Genomic DNA, 5903 nt, shown 5'->3' on the forward strand with positions numbered 1-5903 from the left:
CCCAGGATCGGAATAGCTGGGGGAGGGGGGACCCCCTTTCCTACAGGTAGGACAGCTGGATGCCACTGACCCTGAGAGACGTCACTTCCGTGTAAAGACAGACCATCTCCTCTCTCCGGGACTCACCTCTCAGAATGGTGCTGCCCAAGGTTGGGGCTCTGGGAGGGGCCAAACCCTGTGAATGGGAAAGGTGTGATTTGGGAGCTCGCCTAGAGTGTGACTGGTGCAGAGAGAGAGGTCTCTGCGAGTCGCTTGGTGACTGGTGGAATTGGAATAGAAAGACTTCTCCATCCACCACCACTGTCAAATGGCAGCCGGGAGGTCCCGATGGGCAGCAAGGCTTTCTTAACAACCTTCACGAAACAGATCACGTGACCTTGCTTGTTGAAAGCTGAGAGGGCTGGGAGCACGGGCGGATGAAGAGGAGAGGCTGCGGCCATGGAAAGAAAGCCTCATCCTCCCACTGGACCAGCGGATGGCGTCACGATGAATGGAGAAAAGACCGGAGCTGCCAAGGGTTTGGGTTTACTCGGATCCAGGCTCCACGCTCATGGACGCCGCAGTTAGGAAATCAAACGGTGCATGGCACGGGAAGATCCTGCTGCACGGGACCTCTCCAGAGTGCGTGTCGAGGATCCAGGGCGCCACTTGGAAGGTGTACCTGACCCAAGCCATGGGCATCGTCCATCGCCTGATATGCCTACGAAAGTGGGACGCCGTCTAAGCAAGATGGAGAAAGAACGGATGCAGGGGAATGGTGGTGCCGGCAGGGGATATTGAAAGGGCTGTGGGCTGCCGGAGGAGCGGGCAAATCTGTCCTGGAAGAAGTGCAACCAGAAGGCTCCTTGGAAGGGAGGGATGGTGAGACTCGTGTACTGTGGACACACTGCCGGCAGAGACCAGAGGGACTCGCTGGGAGAAGAACCCGAGGTGGGGCTCCGGGTGCCTCTGGGTGCTCCAAGTCACATGCTCTGAAGTGGGAGGGTTGCTGACGGGGCAGGAGGAGAGAACCCTCGGCACAACCGTGGTTTCCGCAGGGCTCTAGCCCAGCCCTGTGCCACACTGCAGTGTGGACCCCACCTTGAGGTCCAGGGGCCCATCTCTTGTATTCCTGTGTTGGGTGGTGATGGGCTATGGGCTCCCCCACCAGGGGTTGGGAGGGCGCACAGCCTACTGACAGAAGCCAGCCAGGATGCACAATGGCCTGCCTGCTAAAGAGGGTCAGAGACTGACCTCCCAGCCTCCATTACCCCTGAAGGGGTGGGGGAGCCTCCTTCAGGCGGTTACCCGGTCCCTCTGTTCCTCAGAGGGCTGGCTTGACTGTGTTAAACGGCACGGCAGCCATGGCTCCAGCAGGCGACTGGGGCTTTGGGAACCAGGAGGGCTGACGACCAGAGGGGCCCGGGGTGGCCCCAGCGGTGTGAAGCGAGGAGCCGGACAACTCTGCTGGCTGAAGCCCTTCCCCCCCTCTCCTCGGCTGGCAGTGTTGTTTTAAAGCTAATGAGCCCGGCACTCAGGAGTCCGCCACCTGCCATTGAGATTTGTGGCCTGTCTGTGCTGTCCTCTCTGCTCGTTAGAAATTTCCCCCAGAACTTGGCCGCAGGAAGGAGGACTTGTGCCTGTGTGTCTCTTTCTTGCTCTCCCCCTCTCCCTCCCTCCCTCTTTCTGTCCAGGAATGAGCATGTCCTAACCCTGCCATCTCCCAGAAGCCCCTGCCAGCGGCTCTGACTGAGGGAAGGGTCCTGTGGGTGACTTGGCTGGAAGGCTGAGCAGGAGAGGAGCCACTGGGTGCAGCAGGGATGGGAAAGAGGCAGCCCTGGGTCTGAAGGAGCCACTCAGCTTGGTGGTGGTGATGAGCTGAGGTCCTCCGTCCAAGGTTTCCAGGACCCGGACGGACACTCCTACATTCTTCCCTCTCCCCTGCCCAGGACCTCTGGCCTTGGGCTCTTTGAGGAAAATGAATGAGAACTGGAGAGCTTGCCACTTCACATGCTAGCCGGTGCCAGCCTCAGCCAGGGGACACAGCCCCCTAGGTCATATCCTGACAGCAGTTCTCAGGTGGCCAGGACTCAGGATTTCCCTGGAGAGATGAGGAGCCTCCTCTGCGGCCACCAGGCTGGTCAGTGACCAGGTGTGCTGAGTGGATGAGCTGCATCACTGGGCTCCGCCACCAGGGGCGTCTCTCCACACAGCCGGCCTGGCTTCTTCCAGGGCGGGGTCCTTGCCACCCACTGCCACCCCTCTGTGCCAACTTCCTGTAGGATCCCTGCCCCAGTGCTTAATCTGCGCAGGGTGCGCCACACAGGAGATGCTGGGTCTGGGTCATTTGGAAATGACCCCTGCCCAGCAGTGACGTGGCATGCAGCAGATGAGCAAGTGAAGGCCCCCATGGGCAGTGAATCGTTGCGTCTAGATGAATGAATTGGGAGCGGTCGGCCTCTTGATGGGAATATTCTAAGGAGGCAGTCTGCCACCTGGGACAGGTCTATGAAATCATCTTGTGATCCTGAAACCCCTTAGTGTACATTTGGTTGCCAGGGCTTACCTGCCCTCCCCCTCCCCCATCCCCCTCAATGCCTCCCTCCCACCGCACTGAAGCCGGGTGCGTCATCTTGTTCCCTAGAAGGTCCAGGCTCCCAGCTTGGGGATGCTGGCCACTCTTCAGTGCAGGTGGGGTGTCAAAGCCTTGGTGGGAAGAGGGGAAGAGATGGTGAAATTAGTTCATGATCCTTCTGAAGGCCCCTCGCATTTCCTCGGCGCTCATTTCCTCTGGAGTTAAGCTGTCCAGCTGACACACCTCCCGGCCACCACGCTCAGACAGTGCTCCAGATACCCTTTGGAGCACACCCTGCACACCAGCAGGCACCCCCCTACTCGGTAGGTCCTTGGCAGCTCCACCCGAAGCCCGTGGAGTTGGCTTTGGCCCCCATCATCCACACTCCGTATCTCACTAACCAGCAAACCATTGCCTCTACTTGCAAAGGGCTTCCAGAACCCATTGCTCCAGCCCCGCGGAGCTGCCCTGCCAAGTGTCCTTGCTGTCTGCTCCCTGAGCGTTCTAAGGTCTCCCCCTCCCCTGCCCCCAGGCTTCATTCCCCTGGCTCCACCCCCTTCATGTCCATGGTCAGCCCTTGGCCCCAGAAAGCCGCTCACATCCATGCCAGCCCCCGTCCCGAGAGTAACTGCCATCTCACCCAGAAGAAAAGCCAAGTCCATGCGGGGCCTCACCAGCCATCTGCTCATCCTCACATCCCCTCTTTCATTCAGCTCCTCCGAGGTCCCCTCTGCCCACTCTCCCGGCCTTTGCTCCCGCTGTCCTGTCTTGCCCCAGGGCCCCTGCAAAGCTCCACATGCCTCCACATGTGCCCGCCCCCCTTTTCTCCTGCAAGCCCTTGCTCAAAAGCTATTCGCTCTGCCTAGAATTGCAGCCCCTCGCTGTAACACCTCCAGGCAGGCTCTCTTCACTGTTAGCCTGACAGGCTCTGGTGAGCCCACGTGAGAACTGTGCTCTGGTGTCTGGGAAGCACTGCAAGGCCCTCTTAGGGACTTCAGGGTGGGTTTGAACCGCCAACCTGTCGGTGAATAGCTGAATGCTTAAGCATCTGCGCCACCCAGGGACTCCTGAGTGTCCTTGGTTACTACTTCTCTTTGTTTTCTGCTCTCCTCCTCCCTCCCCCACCCCCGGCAAAATGCAAGTTTGCCTGGGCAGAGCGTTTCTGGTTTTGTCCTCAGTGCCTAGAACAGGGCCTGTACAGAGTAAATGCTCAATGAATCATCACCGAATGAGGAGGAAGTGCATGGTCCCTGGAAGCCACGCACACGCACACGCACACGCACACGCAGGCACACACGCACGCAGGCACGCATGCACGCACGTGCTTGTGGTCACTCCCCCAAGTCTGCCTGCACTGCGCTGAGTGTTCCCCCTGCCGCTGGAGGCTGCCTGCCTCGCCCCTCATCCCTCCCCAAACTCGCTGCCGTCAAACTCTTCGGTCTGCCAGGAAATACTATCAGCAACGGGCTCCCAGCAGAAAAGGCCCAGCCCTTCTGCAACTGCAGCTAAAGGGACGTGTAGCCCCAGCTGAGCCGAGGTTCGGGGCCAGCTTGGTGGAAGTGGGGCTTGAGCCCAGGGTACTTTCTCAGTATTCTCTACTTACCTCCCCCCCAACCCCACCCCACTCCGGTCACCTGCTCAAGTGGGTGACCAAGCCTTTCCAGCAGTCCCAGCTGCCCTGCCCCACCCGCCTCTCCGCGGCTTGCTCTCTCACTGGGCATAGAGGCCGTGGCTGGCGGGGCCCAGGGAGGCAGAACGGACCAGAGGTTGATTGGACCGTAGCAAATAGATGTGCTCTGTGATGAGAGTTCAAACCCGTCAGGGTTGGAGCCTGACCTGAGGGGCTGAGCTGGTGCTGCTCGAGGTGGCTCTTTGGGTGTTTGATATGGCCTTGAACTGGGTGGTTTGGGATGCACCAGAACTGGCACCCCCTGGCGTGTGCTGGACAGGCAGCAGCCCAGGCTGTGGACTTCACCTCCTGCCTTCTAGAACTGCCTCAGGGGACTGGTGTGGAGGAGCTATCCCACCTTCTTCCTGATGGGCAGCTCAGTGACACGGAGGCCCGGGTTGTGTCTGCATGTGAGGACTTTGCACAGGCCACGGCTTCTGCCCTGCCCGCCTTGACCCATCTCCATCCATCTCCTAGGCAGCTCTCCAGGGCTCCCTGACCCCCTTTCCCGGACCAGACCCGGGGAGGTCCCCCCCCCTCGGCACTTACAAGGCCCTGAGTATGAGAGAATCAAAAGGGCGCCCATGCCTGGCAGCCAGCCTATGGTCTCCCAAGAACCAGACGTCCTGCGCCATCTTCACGATCTTTCCAGCCTAGCCGGCCCAACTTCCTCGCTCCATTGTTCAACCTTTGCTTGTGATCCGAAGGTGGTCATTGGGTGCTCTTCAGAAATACAGTCGATGACCAGGGTTAGCGTCTTAGCCTGCCTGGATCTGAGAGGTCCACTGAAACCCATCCACCCTAGGGTGCCCCGCCGATCTGTGAAGTACTGTGGCATTGCTCTCAGCAGTACAGCAAAATAAAAGCCACCACGGAATACAAACTGATAGGTGGTGGGAGCCTACGATGCCAAAAAAACTCACTGCCGTCTAGTCCATGCTGCCTCGCAGCGACCCTGTAGGACAGGAGAGATTACCCTGTGAGTGTCCAAGGCTGGGACGGTTTGTGGGAGTAGAAAGCCCTGTCTTTCTCCTGAGTGGTGGCTGGTGGTTTAGAACTGCTGACCTTGCAGTGAGCAGCCCAATGTGTAACCATTACGCCTCCAGGGTTCCTACCACATCACAGGGATCTCTTAGGAGCAGCCCTGGTGAACAGTGGGTTAAGTTATGGGGTTGGTGGTTCGAATGCACGAGTTGCTCTGTGATTTACCGCCTTGAAAACCCTATAGAGCCATAGCACTCTGCCCTGTGGGGTCACTGTGAGCCAGAGTCCCCTCGATGCTTCTAGACTGGCCACTCCTTGAGAGCAGGGCCTGCGTCTGATGTGGAACTGAAGTGCAGCGAGCAGCGGCCTAGGCACTGAGTGAAGTCCAGGAAGATGCCAGCCTCATACAACTTGCTCTGATTTCTCATTTTCTACTAAGAGGTACATGCCCCTCCCCTCCCAGCAGCCTCCAGAATCCAGTCTCACTTGAAGTGCCACGGTTTACCCACTAGCAACATCAAAGGCCAAATGATCAGCCCCAACAGCTCGCCCCAGCTGGGGTTCACCCAGGGAGCTGACCTTCTGGTTGTTCCGATGCAGTGCTTCTGGGCTCCTCCATGAGCTTTGGGGTGGACTCAGGAGCCTGAGGGTCTGGACCGGCCTTCATTTGCTGCTGAAACAGGTAGACTGTGGGTG

The sequence above is a fragment of the Echinops telfairi genome, unplaced genomic scaffold, assembly GCF_000313985.2.
Source record: "Echinops telfairi isolate 266 unplaced genomic scaffold, ASM31398v2 ScPeMD7_7412;HRSCAF=8450, whole genome shotgun sequence".
Taxonomy (NCBI): Eukaryota; Metazoa; Chordata; class Mammalia; order Afrosoricida; family Tenrecidae; genus Echinops; species Echinops telfairi.